At 43.3% G+C, this 15,837-nt stretch overlaps 1 protein-coding gene and 1 long non-coding RNA gene across 2 annotated transcripts in view; one reads left to right on the top strand and one right to left on the bottom strand.

Annotated features, from left to right (window-relative positions):
- The window catches only part of MYO9A (myosin IXA), a 168,951-nt gene that overhangs the window by 146,532 nt on the left and 6,582 nt on the right, over positions 1-15,837 (bottom strand).
- On the top strand, positions 3,453-12,856 carry LOC108445925. The gene is made up of 3 exons (XR_001860954.1): positions 3,453-3,464; positions 6,105-6,110; positions 12,776-12,856. It is a non-coding gene; the product is annotated as an uncharacterized LOC108445925 (long non-coding RNA).

Here is a 15,837-nt window from a genome sequence, read left to right on the forward strand (position 1 = left end):
TTTAAGTTGGTTACCTTGAGCAAACTGACCTTGCCTCCTCCCTCCTGCACACTCAGTAAGTAGGCTATAAAGCATCAGGCCACTCCACCCCACCCACCCAAACATCTCTAGAGATGTTCATTCTGCATGGAATTGGTGTAACAACAAACATCTGTGCCTTCTGTATCCAAACAACTTGAATCCAGCAGGATCGCGAGCCAAGTGTGAACCCCATGGAGATGCTAAAAGCCTCAGCAGCTCTGGGGATGCAGAAGAGCCAAGTCCCCCCCACAAAACCATTCAAAGACCAGAAGCTTCCAAGATCAGAAAGCAAAGGGATGTTAATTCGAGCCTTGTAAATCCCAGGGGTGCCACGGGGTCTACTGGTAACAACCCCAAACATGGCTCAGAGTGTTACTGGAGGTCAAAGCAACGCTAATGAAGTTAATTGGTTGTGGTCTCCCACGCTCATGAGCCTGGTCCTACTCGGCATCCAACACGCCTCGTGCATGCAGCCGGCTTTTCCGAAGCACTTTGGAGAAAATAATGCAATGAAATATCTATCCTGAGGTAATTAGCATATGCCAGGGAGAAAGGCTCTCCTAACAACAACCATTCCAGCAGGCTGTTCTTTTAGCTATTACATGACTTGAAAAATTAGTAATATTTTTGCATTTAGACATAAAAAATTAAACAGGAACATGAAAAGAATGACACGAAGTTTGTATTTTGATACCCATTAATATTTGCTCTGTGCACTGTTTTAATTAAAGGCCTTTCGAGTCTCTGCATGCTTACATTTACAGGTGAACATGCAAAAATGATGCTACACTTCAGTCATTTATACATTTTGCCTACTGCAAACTCCTGGGAACACTCTGGCCAAAAATCCATGGACTCTGCATGCCTATGAAAGGAAACATTTATGGCCTTTTAAGTCAATATAAAATCATGGAATAGTGTGAGTTGGAAGAGGTTTTAGAGCTCATCTCATTCCACCCCCTGCCATGGGCAGGGACACCTTTCACTAGCCCAGGCTGCTCCAAGCCCTGTCCAACCTGGCCTTGGACACTGCCAGGGATCCAGGGGCAGCCACAGCTGCTCTGGGCACCCTGTGCCAGGGCCTCCCCACCCTCACAGCCAGGAATTTCTTCCCAATATCTCATCCATCCCTGCCCTCTGGCAGTGGGAAGCCATTCCCTGTATCCTGTCCCTCCATGCCTTGTCCCCAGTCCCTCTCCAGCTCTCCTGGAGCCCCTTCAGGCCCTGCAAGGGGCTCTGAGCCCTCCCTGGAGCCTTCTCCTCTCCAGGTGAGCACCCCCAGCTCTCCCAGCCTGGCTCCAGAGCAGAGGGGCTCCAGCCCTCTGACCATATACTTTCAGCCTAATATTTTCTATATCCTTTTCCATTTTCTATGCTTTAATGAAGATTCTTCTCAAATTAACCCTGAATTCTGATTTTGCTCAATTTTACAACACTAACATAGTTTTATTTCCAACATAAAAAAAGCACAACCTCCAAACACGGTCATAAATTAATTCTATTACTTGGGTTCTCCGACATAACAAAATAAATTACTATTTCCAAGGGGAAGGCTCAGAGGTCCTGATAACACCGACAATAATCATCTGATTATTGGCAGGTTGACAGAGAAAGACTAAAACTTTGACTGCCAATTAGGCTTTGTACAGACACTAAACACGTAAATACTGGTTGATTTTTACATTCTGTGTGATCGTTTGCTATTTGACCACAGTTTAATACCCATTCAGAAAGATCAGCCTCAGTGTGTTCATTTTCAGGGACAGCGTTAGCAACACGTGGCAAAAATCCAAAACAAACTGTCCACTGGAAGCATCCGAAGCCGGCATAAATAATCTGTGACAGCTAAAGCCTGAAATCATGGGCAGAGTTTGCCAAATACCGAATGATTTGGAAAAAACACGGATCAGTGTCAGTGTTGAGGCTGCTAAAGGGGCAATTCTGGAAGCAAAGTTCACTGGGTTTATTATAACATCCCCTAAGCTGGCAAGGGACTACAGAAACAGGGAAACTTTCTCCCCATTCCCAGTCCTCAGAGTTCAGTTCTCAGGACAGCCTGGATTTATCCATCCACCAGCACATCCCAACACATACTGTGCAGGGCAGTAATTCCTGGTATAGATAAACTTATAAAATCTGATAAAGTAGCTGCCAATCTAAAAACACTTCACTGCTTAATCTGAATCTATGGGCACAAGAGCTCTCCGGATGTTTCTCCTGCAGCAGCCAACAGCCTCGTGCTGCTGGTACCCAAAGTAGCACCTTGGTGACATCAAAACTGACACCAGACTGACACATCTGTGACAGCTACACACAGGAGGAATACCCAGGTGGAAGCTCAACATCTTGGTTATCACTGCACCGTTTCACACGTCAGTTCCTTTCAGAACCTGCATAATGCTTAACCCTCTCCTTTTATCATCTTCCTTTTCCATGCTCACCGTGTTTTTCTCTTCCCACTGTTTGCTGATGGGAGAGAAACATTATTATTGTCACTTAATCACCTACGTGGGCCCGTCTCCAAGAACCTTGCGTGCAAGTGCAGGAGGTGGTGGTACCCAAAACACAGATTTATGCACCCAGGTATTGGTGTGGGGAAGGTGTGAGGTGCAAAATTTCTCTAAAATTATTTTCATCCAAAAGAATGAAAGTTCTATCACAGGAAAAGTGAGATTTGGAAGTGTTACAGAGATCTTGGAATGGTTTGTTTTGGAAGAGACCTGTAAAGGTCATCTAGTCAAACCCTCCTGCAATGAGCAGGGATGTCTTCAACTCGATTTATAATCACAACTCAAATTTACTTCTTAAGGCATGATAAGCTTGGATGGGGGAAACAAATACCCATTAGCACTCCAGGATTGTCCATATACAGAAGAAAGGCCTTTTGGCTGAATTTCAGAGCAGTTTATTTGGACTGAGGCACCTAAGTAAGATGCCAAAGCAGTGAGACAACTTAAATTAGAACAGAAAATGAAAGCAGAAGTGGAGACACATTCCCAGAGGCTCTGCAGCAACACAGGACCCTGCTGGACCCGGCACTGAGCCAAAACCAAGCCCCGCAGGCACCAACAGCGAGGACATGCAGGCAACGGCAGCAACATCCCAACCACACATCTGACTGCTTCAGGGGCTTCTTTCCTCTCCCCTTAAAAATTCTCCGTTTGGTCCCAATTGCTTTGAAAGAAAGAAATTCTTCTTCTTCGCTAAACCTGCTTTGTCTTGCTCAGAGTTCAAGGCAAATGTGGGTGAACCTAAAAATTTGGTGTCCTTTCACTTCCTGCAAACCCAAGTGATTTTGAGTTAAACATTCTCGATGTCCCCAGTCCAAGTCAGATTCGTAAACTGGGGTTTGGCTGTTATTATCAAGAGCCATAATAAAAGGAGTGTCAACCCTTGGTCAGTGTCACCCATCCTGCCTCAAGCAAAAGGGAATACTTCTGGAAGTAAAGATGCCTGTACAGCCAGAGATGCCTAGTCAGCCTCTGAGGGGGATTCCCAGAACATAAAAGAAGCAGTGACACAGCTCACCCTATGTAAATCATTCCCAAAGACCTACAGTTGCCCACACTGGAACTAAAATAGGTTGCAAGTGTTCTCTAAGTTGTTCCTGAGCTCAACAGCTTCTTCCATGGCCTGAAAAATTTGAGACAAGTCATGTCGGGCTGGTTTTCCCCTGTGTCTTTCCGTTTTATTCAGCATTTCAAGCAACTCTGTCACCTCCTTGTCTGTTCACTTCTACAGTGGAGGATGACTCTCGAGCTTCGCTTTGGCACCTGGGAGCTCCTTGGTGGGCACTGGAGGTGTTTCTCCCTCTCTTTCAGAGATGGGCTTGGTTGCCCCATTCTTTAATCAGACACTGGTATTATGAAGTTCATGGATACATAAAGCACCTCAGTGGACGATAATCCTTTCCAGAGCCTGGTATCACCTTGTCTTGAGGTTTTGGTATTTCCCTATGGTGTGACAACCACTCAGTGGTTCCTCTTCTTCTAAAAACTGGGAGGTGGGTGAGGATGTTGCTATCCATCACATTCCTGGTGACGCATCTCCTGTGGAAATCTCTCAGCTTCTACCAGACCTTTTAGCTGAGACAAAATGAAAACAGAAATAAAAAAAAACCAAGCACAACTAAAAAAAAATTACAAGAAAAGCTGTTGTGAAATGAGTTACTCCTAAAATGTTACAAACGTTTCTGATGAAGGAGGAACTGAATTAGGACGTGAATAACAACACGATCACTTATGCTTTCCCTTGAGGTCAAAGCACTTTCTGTGCAGGCAATGAATCAGCATCCAAGGAATTAATCTGGGCTATGCATGCCTGCATGACTCCTGCCTCACCGGCTGGAGATGCTACCAAAGGCACAGACAGGTGCCAAAGAAATGAAAATTAAATAAAGGAACTACAAGAAGGCTTGATGAGGTCTCAACTGAGGCAGCTGCATAGGAGAAATGACTTTGCTTCAATCACAGCATCTCAGTGTGATGCTGGGAAACCCAAAAAAAGGGTGCAAAGAAATCCTGCCCCGGATCGTTCCTCCTCCTTGAGCTTCGGATTTGAGCCACTGAATCTTGACTTCTGGAAGCACTTCTGTTCCCCCAAAGCATGCCCCTACACAGAGAATGGGATCCTCCAGCTGCTCCCTTGGCTTTCACCGCCAGAAACCAATCAAATAGTAATATAAACCGTAAAATTTAAAGAAACAAAAGGAATTGCTGGTTCCACTTTCTGACTGCAATGGTGGCACCTGTTTAACTTCATGTGCTGCTCCCACATTCCCTATATGACTAATGAGAACTGTCAGTGAATGGCAGGGATTAACAAAAAGGCAGAAACTAAGGAAGAGTCTGGTGTATCCCAAGTGTTTTGAGTCCTCCAGGGGAACAAATCCTTGCTACATGTTGTTTTGCTGCTTCTAATGGCTAATGAAGTAGTCAGTGGCCAGAGGTGGGATAACCCTGTTCCAAACACCAAGACAAATCTGTCATTTATAAAACTGATAGGATTACATTTATAGCCCCTTCAGGTTTTCCTGGATTAACTCCAGGCTCCAGCATCATCATCAGACAGAGCATCCCTCACCAACACAGCAATTCTGTTCACATGAACAGCCGAAATATCAGATTTTCCGACCTGACTGGTTGGATTTGCTCCTCACGGGTGGACACAGAGCAGTTCAGCATCTGGAAATAAATCTGGAGTTGATATCCCAAAACCACAGATCACTGTCAAATCCCACACTGATGCAGGCGCAGAGCAGAGCCAGCGAGCACGGAGACAGCTGCAGAAACTGTACATGGACTCAGGATCTCCCTTTTAGCTCTACAAGCATGTGCCCAGCTATTTATATTTTAGTTTGCAGCTAAAAATTCACATACAGAGCCTGAAAACCAGCAGCACTTACAATCAAAACATTTTTGAAAGCCGTTAAAAATGAAGGATATGAAGTGTAAGAGCAGAGCGACACTGCCAAGGACTAAAGGAATTCACACCAAGGAGCGTCTTCCAGCCCCAAAATAGCTGCAGAAAATACCTTTTGAGAGCTCAGGAATTACACCAGCGTTGAGGACAAGGTGCTTCTATCCTAGAGGAGCTCAAGAGCTTCAGAGAACAAAACCTGGGGAAATCAAGGGATCCCTCTCCTCCTAACACAGCGCTGCAGGTGCTGGGAGCAGCCTGAGGACTGTCGTGCTGAAAAGGAAGCTCGCTGAAGGATGTGGAGGCACTCCAGGACCACTTCCAGCTCCAACAAGCACCACACTTGAAATAACAGCTGAGCAAAAGGCAGAAGCGTTTCCAGAAGCACCAAGGATTGCACAAACACATTGTGCTGGCACCTAAATGCCACCAAATCGCAGCGATAGGAAGTTTCCAAAGATAACAGCAATAAAGGGCAGCTCGTTAAACAAAAAAAAAATTTGTATGTTATCACCAAGAAATTATTTCTCACCTGTATGATGAAATGGCAGAGTATTTTGAATATTGCCCTATAAATATATATTCATCTATACCAACTCCATATATCAATATACTGATAAATATCAAAATATAGGTCCATGCCAAAGGATTTTGTTGGGTTAAAGAATCATGTCCTCCCATAGATCCTCAGCATAGATCCTTCCTCAACATTCTCTGTCCTTGGAAAACTCAGCCCACTTCCAGCACAAGCCAAGACAAACACTGACACCTCTCAGCCTTGCTTACTGTCGAGCCCACGGACACAGGAAAATAAACATTAAATCACAATGGAAGTGACAATACCTGTGCTGTATTTCCCTAAAAATAGAAAATTAGGGACAATTTACATAACTGAATGTCACTACATTATTTCTGAATACTGGGTCAAATAATAATTAATAATTTCAGATGTTTTTCCTGTAGTCTTAGGAGCCTTGAAGTTACTATGAAGAAGATAATTCAGCTTAGGAGCAAAGTCAAATTTAAGTGCAATGGCGTCAGGAGAAGATGTAATAATGTGGTTACTGATGTTCTCCCTTTCCTCATTTTAAGGAGGATTATGGACCATGACGGATAGCGAGGAAGGGATGGTTTTAAAGCCTTCTCACAGAAAACTCATTTTGGCAAACAGTCCATTTCAAAGAAAATTTTCCAGTGTTCCCTGCACAATTTTATTGCATTTCACAAGAATTATTACCTGTGACCCACCAACACAAACCCATGACCTTTCTCTTCTGCCAAGATGATTCCAACTTACCTCCTGATAGGACATTCACTACTCAAGATCAAAATGAACAATAAAAATTAACTCTGGCTGGGCAGCAGCCAAATCCCAATTTTTCCCATTTTAGGTAGAACACACCTGCTAACGAACAAGAGTTTAGAAGGCTGATTCTCCAGTATTTCAGCTCCATCTCCTACTTCTTAAGCAAGATTACAATCCAGCTTTTCTCAAGCATCTGAATAGGAATAAAGTTATTTTGGGGAGTCCCTAATCTCACAGTGCCATGTGCCCCTGCAGCTGCTGGTTTCTCCTGCTGCAAGTCTGATTTTCTAAACAAAATAACCGAAGCTTCCCCTCCAGCCCATCCTCATTCTTTTAAACCCTCCTGAAACGAAGGCAACCTTCAACTAACTTCACCCTTCGGCTGCCTCTCGTCCTTGCACCTCCTTCCCGTTTTCCATGGGCGATGAAATCATTTCCCCACAGAGAATCATCTTCTCTGCACTCAATGGAGGTCAGCCCTCAGCAGCAAGAGCTGCAGCCTCGTCAGGAAATCAAGAGACTGCTCCTGACTGGATTTAGTTTCATGTTAAGTAAGAGGTGAGGCCATTTGTTATCTGTCTCCTCTCCACGTTCAGTGTCTCAAACAGCTTAGTGATATTTAATAACCTACAGATTTTAGCAGAATAATATAAGTAACTTATAAATAATTGATCTATTTTAGGGATTTGATCTCTGTAGCCAGACCATACAGGTACCTTCCACTCCTTTAAACCAAGCAGCTCAAAATACTCCAAAATTAGTGTTTCTTTTCAATGCAGAACTACTGAAAATCCTGTAGCACCAACATGAAAGCACCCTTCTGCCCCCTGGTCCATGCAGGAGCAGGATTCAATAGAATCAATCCAGAGACTGATTTAAGGCTGGTAGCAACCTATAGATTCTCTGCACAGCCCATACAGCACAAGGAATAGATCTTAGAGCACTCAGAATTGTGCTGTGGAAGATCAAAGGGAAAAGAATATTAAAATTGTACTGCCAGATCTTGCCTAGTTACCTTACAAAGGAAAAAAAAAACCAAAAAAACCCCAAAACCAAAACAAACACCAAACAGGATTAGTCATAGTTTAAACAAGACTTTCAGCAATGAGTTCACAGAAAAAGAAATAGTATTTTTCCTCTAAAGGCCATATTTATAAAAAATATTCAGCCCACAGATCACGATAATTTACAAGCAACAGGAGGAATAGGATGTTAGATTTAAATCAACCACAAACCAATATATTCTATCTGAAAATTAAACTGTCAGGCAAATGCCACAACACAAGAGCGGCTTTTAAACTTGAGGAAGAGTGTTCTGAAAGCATCAGGACATGAAACCAAAAAACAAAAGCCTTCTCACAATGCCAGAAGTACTGAAAAATCCCTTGAATTAGAGCTGACAGCTCCACTAAAAATAGTTCTTGGCAGCTACCTGAAACACAGGCTTTCTAGTTCTTTGAAAACATTGGTATCAGACAGAGAAGCAAAAAAACAAACCAAAAAAGCAGGAGCTAATGAAGTATTTAATTGAAATATTTCCCTTGTCCCCAGTCCCTCCCCTGGAGCCCCTTCAGGCCCTGCAAGGGGCTCTGAGCTCTCCCTGGAGCCTTCTCCTCTCCAGCTGAGCACCCCCAGCTCTCCCAGCCTGGCTCCAGAGCAGAGGGGCCTCTGGGCTCTCTCCAGCAGCTCCAGGTCCTTCTGATGCTGGAGGCAGCTCTGCAGGTGGGGGCTCACCTGAGCAGAACTTGAGGCCCTGGACAAGCAAAATTCAGTTCCTCCTTAAGGTCCTCGGGTTATTGCTTTTCCTGATGGATCAGATACACTGACTGGAGGCTGCAGAAATTCAGAGATGTTTGATGATAGGCATCAGGGAATCAATACATCCATTAGGAATGTAATCATTCACCTTTTTAAAATTAAATAAGCAGTAAATAATCGAGGATCTACAGCAGATGCTCTGACCCAGCATTTTACTGTAATAAACATGTATTTTATGGTGCCTCTGGGTTATTTAAAGCTGTTTATGGGGGTTCCCACACCTTGTGCTAATTGTACATCACTGATAGGATTAGGAGGAAAGCATCCCTGATTTCCAAACCTGGGAAGCAGGTACATCCCTACAGCCACCCAACACAAATAAGGACAGACAGAACCTACAAATAAGGACTAAGATGACACTGAGGAACAAAGACATATGGAGACTTTGCATTTCATTTGAATCTTCCCAGTTTGGGGCAAAAGCTGGAACAACATCACAGCTCGGATCAGGATTTCATTCTGCACTTGGGTAAGAGCTTCTACCTCTCCCAGCCAAGCTACAGCTCAACACAAACTTGGGGAGCAGAGAAATGTGTCTGTGGAGAAAATAAAATTCAAAAGCACATTCTGGAAAATAAAATTATTTTATAAATCACCGCATTTATCCAATAAGGCAGCAATTAAGTCGATTGAGATAACAGTCTGTATCTCATTATATTCTCCAGAAAAAAAACCAACCCATCTCATCTGGAAGCTGAAGATCTGGCTTCTTGGGAGATCAAGCAGCAAAAATCGAAATATTCACCGGACTGGCAGTGGAATGATTTCAGTGCTTCAGTGAGCACAAGTTAAACCTGAACATATTCAAACTAGCACAGTGGATTTGCTTTTTCTCATGTGTCCTTTGTCTTTAGGACTACTTTTCCATCCAGAGTATGATGTGGGGGCTGAGATTTTCAATTTTTTTCCATTGGCAGGCATGACATTTCATTAGGATAGAGCACTGCTATGAAAAAGAAATTCTGACCTGATCCATCCTCAAAAAGGGAAGATTAAAACAAAGGGAAAACAAACAGCCCCAGAGCATAGAGCACGGAGAGAGGTCAGGCATCCTCAGACGGCTGAAGAAATTAGATGACAGATTGCAGCAGCCCAGTATTAAACAGCTCCAAGATAAGTCCCCATCCCAAGCTGAACCATCTCAGGGAGAAAGAGAAGCTCCTCTAAGCCAGGTCTGCCAGGGTGCTTCCCCAACATCTGTTCCTGCATTTTCCGCCGGCCGCTCCCAAAGCGGCTCCGGTGACGGATTTGCCCTAATTGCAGGCGGTGGATAATCGCCCTTATCCCGAAACGGGGTGCCCAGTGCAATGTGGAAACATCTCCCTTCCGACTCCTGTGCTCATTTCCTACAGAACCTGCTCTAAATCTAAAGCCTCCCGTGGGATACCTTGGCTTTGAACATGTCTGAGGTGATTCTATAATTATTGAAGGAGTATAAGCTGTGGCTGCTGGGTTATTCCCAGAGAAAGTCATCGGGCCCTCTCACCTTTTACTTTTCACCATGAGCCAACCCGTCCATCCCAATTTTTCCCTTCCATGTTCAAGCGAAAGCAGAGGCACCTCCTTCCCACAAAACACACAGAGAGGTCCCTATCTTAGTGCAGAAAACCATTGATTACACCTGACAGGAGGTGAGATCCCTCTAAAAACTGCAGTACACTTGGGTTTTAAGCCTCTTCCTTAATAAAAAATATTAAGTATATTTTAGATACTTTTTGTGCCATCAGTACAGAAAAAGACAATTCTGCATTGAGCAAACTCACAGTGAAGAATTGGTTATAAACATAATCCTTAAGTTTCTTGAAGCTCTTTAAAAATTATTATGAGCAATTAGCTTCCACAAGCTTGAAACAATTCCTAAACCCGGCATCGCCACCCTTGGGAAGGGACAGGACACAGCCAAGGTCAGCTGTGCGTTATCTGGAGAAACTGAAACGCGATGCTGATCCTGGTGGAACAGGCTCAGGTGACACTACTGGCTTCATTTCCACCTTTTATTTACATGAAGGACAATTGAGATGGGAATGACAGGCCCTCCAGATCTTCAGATCTCGGTGGTTTTCCACAAGCACATCTTCACTTGGAAAATATATGGATTTCTCCAATATGTTTAGGAGAATCCAACATCGATCATAAAAGAGAACCCATGCTTTTCTGCCACACTAAAATACGATGTTATATCACAAACCTCTCCCTAAAGTTCACAAGCACCTTCCAAAATCCCGCCTAAAAATATTACACAATTTACTTTTCTCAAGCTATTAAATCTTTAATTCATATTCACCACATTGCAAATACTCCAGGTGAAATATTTCTAGTCCTGTGCATGTGTCTTATCTTTTTCATACTCAAAGGATTTATTTCAAAACATTCATCTCCCCAGCTACCAACACACCTCCAAGTTCCCCGGGAATTGTTTCATGTAGAGCAGAAGTTTGGGGAGGGGGACAGTAAATCCTTTTAACCAAACGCTTTCAGATTACGACAAATTATTCAACTGGCACAGGGCCAGCACAACTCTCCACAGCAGAAAAAGAGGTCAGGCAAATCCAATAACGAGTATTTAAAAAGACAAGTCAACAAAATTAGTTCAATTTTCTCACTGGAGGCAAAGTAAGGTCATTATGGAACAGGGACAGGTGGGGAATGAAAAGGAGATTCAGCAATAAAATAATTAAAAAACCCCAGAATATTCAACCTATTGGGTTTTGGAATTGCTTCCACTCCATTTCACCAGCAGAATTAGAAACATTAGGACAGCAGCGCTGCCACAACAGGCAGGGGCCCGGGGCCATGACATCCAACAATCCATCCCCTCTCCCTTCGCCCCGCAGCCATCGCAGTGTCCGGAGCAGATGCCACCTCTCAGCTCTCATCAGCCACGGGAAGACACAGCGTGGGTCCGACGTGCCCAGAGCTCCTGGGATTAGCTGCCAGCATGAGCACGGTGGGAAGAATGTGCAGGTGTGTCACCCCTGTAAACTTCAAAATACACTAAGGAAAAATTCCAAGTGCCCTAAAAAGGGATTTATGACACAGGGATCTCAGCAGAAGGGTTTGGAGGACTTGTCTTGGTTTGGATGAATGCCAGGTTATTGCTCGTTGTTCAGACAGGACCAAAACAGACCTGATTTCTTTACCATCCCTGATATTTTCACAGTGTCTGTATTCGTTTGGGGGTTTTTTGAGACATAAAATGATAGGAAAAGTTCCTTCTGTTCACAACAGGCCCATCCTCATGTACCTCCCTATAAAATTCTGTCCCCAGTACACCAAGTCCACCTATATTGTGAGCACAATTCAGACCAGAAACCTGAGATTTAACTGACTTTTCAGGACAGAAAACTTGTTTTCTACCCTGTCTTTCATCCTCAGTCAAAAGTCCCTTCCTGCAGAAAACCAGCCTAGGATTGTTATCCTTGTCTATACCCTGGCTGCAGGCAGAAAGCAATCCAAATCTTCCCAGAGATTTAAAGGCATAAATGTGTTTGTGCTGTCAGTGCTTGGGGTCTGACAGACACAGAGGAACCTAATCATTCTTCTCCTGCTTGTCCTTGCTGACTTTACACCTGAGCCTCAGGGATTTTCCACTTTCCTTGAGCCTTCCCAATGAAGTCTGTGGTAAAACTCATGAGCAATTTGGCTTAAACAAACATCCTTAACCCTGACCTTTAAAGGATGATCAGGTTTGAAGGGTAATTTTTTAATGGGTGAGGGCTTTTGGTTGTTGCCCGTATTAAAACATGTTTCTCTGAAATAGAAGTTTGGGGTTTTTTTTAAATTTTATTTATTTTAATGAAGAGTAAAAGACTAGACCAAGTTCCTTACATTCCATAGCCTGCTGGTTTGAGATTCCCCCCAAAAATTTTATTTATTTTAATGAAGAGTAAAAGACAACCAAGTTCCTTGTCCTCACATTCCATAGCCTGCTGGTTTGAGATTCCCCCCATCAAAAGTCACTCCAGGTTCTCATGTTGCCATGAGGAAAGTACATCCTGCATCTCCATCTTCCAAACTGCTACCACTGAAGGGATTTGATGATTTATCATCCAACCATTGACATCCCTCCTTGCAAGTCTCCCTTATCACTTTTATCCCTGTATCACTTAGATCCCAGCTACAGCCCTGAAATCAACTAGGTAGAGGTTTCAGCATCAACAGTGTGAAATACAGCAACAGATTTGATGGAATAAAGCTGCTCCCAGTGATTAGAGAATCCCAGAATGGTTTGGGTTGGAAGGGACCTTAGAGATCATCTTGTTCCAACCCCATCATGGGCAGGGGCACCATCCATTATACACCATCCCTTTTTAATTGTCCAATCTCTTTTACAACGCCAATTATCAGCAGATATATTTTCAAAAAATTTCTTCTCTACTAAGACCATGAATTCATAATTTATATTAAAGGACATTAATTTCTACAAAAGCAGTAAAAATAAGTCCTGTGTGGGAAATGGGTGTTCTTGCTGCACTGTTTTGTCAAGTTAAAAAATACACTGGCGTTCTGGTTTGCATTCATTCTGGCTCCATTCATCAGTAAAAAAACCAAATTTTAGTTTAAAAAAACCCAAACACTATGGAAGTGTGTGCAAGGAAGAGATTTCCTAGCCTAAATTACCAAATAATCCAACTGAGTATTTTTTCCTCCAAATTTCAGTCACATCTTTAGTCCAAGGACAACCTGTTCACCTCTAACACAAACCAATTGAAATGAACTTTGCTCAAAGACAGTCGTAAAACAGATTTGTTTAAGAAGGAAGGTTTCAACTTTTTTAGTACCATCCAGATGCTCCTAAATTTGCCAACTTCAGTGCATTGCTCCAGTAACTTAGGTAAATTAGTGAAGCCTTGGCAGCCATTCACAATTGCATCTGAGTTTGTTCTTCACAGTTTGTTAGATAGGAAAAATTAGTTAGGTAGGAAAAAACCCAGAAAGGGATTGGGCTTTCTCCAAGTACATAATTCAGTTTTAGAATTTACATTAACACTTAGCTAGGGGGATTTGAGCAGGAAAGATCCTCAATCCGTTAAATTCACCACAATATTTACATTCCTACCTTTCCCAATAATTAATGTTATGGAAATGATGGTTGCTCTTTAAGGAAAACATCCCACTAGCAGGATGGGGGGTTAAGTAAGTCTAATAAACATTCCAGAGTGAGTACATGATTGCCTTGTCCTCGCATTCGTCCTTCCTGACTCCTCTAAAAGACAACAGGAGACGGAACCTTCAGAAAGTCATCAAGACTTCAACGACTTCCCAAGTCACCTCAGAGCCTCTCGGAGGACATGTGTGCCTCCGCCTGTACCTGAAAAGCAGAGCACATCTCGGCATCACACAGGAAAGCAAATTATGTCCACATAATTATCCCTCCAGAACGCCTTGAACAACATATGGTATGGAAATGAAGCTGCCTGAAATGGATTAACTCGGCTGCGTGATGAGATCCACAGAAGGGAGCGTGAAAAAAAAACGTTTCAAAATGTATTCAGTGTAGGATCCCACAACTAGGCACATTCATCATCCAGATAAGGTAATGACACCAGGAAATGAGCTAAGTAAATCCAAGATTGAAGTTTCATTTTCTGAAGTGCATCTGTTTGGCTCGTATTCTCCTGAACTCATCATTCAGCCAACGCTGGGTCTCATCTCGGAAGCAAAAGATGCAAGAACATAAATCAAAACAGCTCCTCTGACGAGCAGCTGTGGCAAACGTGCTTTTAATTTGATTTTATAAATAAATTAACTGCATCCCAGCAGGTCCTTGCCACAGCCCTCCATGACATCTCCTTTCAGGTTGTCCTTTACTGCCGGGTTCAGGGTTTTTTTGGGTGGTGTTGCTACGGGAAGTTAAACCAGCTGGTTTTTCAGAAGAAAATGAGAAGCACTGGATTGAGCCAAAAAAAGTAACACGAACAGCACGTTCCTGCAGAGGAGGTCACATCCTCCAACACTCCTTCCCTGTGATCATCTGGTCACTGCTTTCTATGTTTGGGAATGAGGAAAGCCAAAAGTGAGGTGGGCTTACCATGGAGACAACCAGCCAACTCAAAACCTTTCTAGGGATGGCAAGTATTTTTCACACTTCATGTGCCAAGAGCACGAGCAGCTGGCCAAAACTCTGGCTGCACGTGACCATGGTGGGACTCTGACTTTGGATCAGGCTGGTAGAAATGTTGTTAACTTGTCCAAATGAGTCAAGTGGAGGTCCATCACACCAACCACCAGAAATCCTGTCAGGCTGAGACACCTACAAAGCATTCGACATCAAGGCGTGGGGAAATTTCCAAAGGAGAGCCTTCATATTCTCCATGCCTAAGGACTCTGCTCACCAGTTCAGGTTTAAGGTGAACGACTCAGGCAGATAAATACTGGACCAAGACCAACCAGGTGTTAGGAAGTTTTAGTCCCATGAGTTCTGCTGGCAAACATTCACAGGAGCACAAATGAGAGGAAAAACCAAGCAAGACCCAGACACACAGAAGCTTTCAAAATCAACATATGGATACTTTACGATGCATTCAAATTGAATTTTGAATTGTCTCCACCAAAATTACACAAGTTGATGACTACTTCGTATGTCCCACGTGACTGCAAATGCTGATCAGGACTGATTTTGTCCAACTACAGCCTCCTCCATCCCCCTCCCCTGTCTCTCGACACCCCATTATGTCCCTGAGGTTTCCCTTCATTCCACACCACAACCAGAGCAAACGGAAGCACCGTTATAAACCAACACAAAGAATGATTCAATCAGATGAGCATCGAAGCCACCAAATGGCCCACCAGGGCATTGAAAATATGAATTAGGAGAAATATAAAGCAGAGAAGGTCAGTTAATGAGTTTACATAGAAATAGGATGAAGTGAGAATAGATACTTCATCTCCACTAATATGATGAAGAACTTCAAAGGGTTTTTTCAGATTCATCTTGAGCATGGCCACATCATTGGCTGGCTTTGCAAGAGGTGAACCAAGGGGAGCTCTCCAAGGGGTGTCCTGGTGTTATTTTGCAAAGAATTCCCCCATAACACAATGCCTCAACAGGAATTTTGTAAAAGGACAGGGAGAAACCACCTGCATCTACTAACTCTACTGCCATCTCTATTCTAGTGCTCCCTGCCATCAGCTGCAAGACCCCCTCCAGAAGCAGTTTTCCCTCCACTTTTTTCACCCAGAAAGCCAAAAAATCTACATCATAACGACCAACACTCTGGAAACTCATAAAGACACTTCAGAAGTACCCAACTTAAAAGTATTTTTATCCTCAC

Source organism: Corvus brachyrhynchos, unplaced genomic scaffold, assembly GCF_000691975.1.
Source record: "Corvus brachyrhynchos isolate BGI_N302 unplaced genomic scaffold, ASM69197v1 scaffold164, whole genome shotgun sequence".
Classification (NCBI taxonomy): domain Eukaryota; kingdom Metazoa; phylum Chordata; class Aves; order Passeriformes; family Corvidae; genus Corvus; species Corvus brachyrhynchos.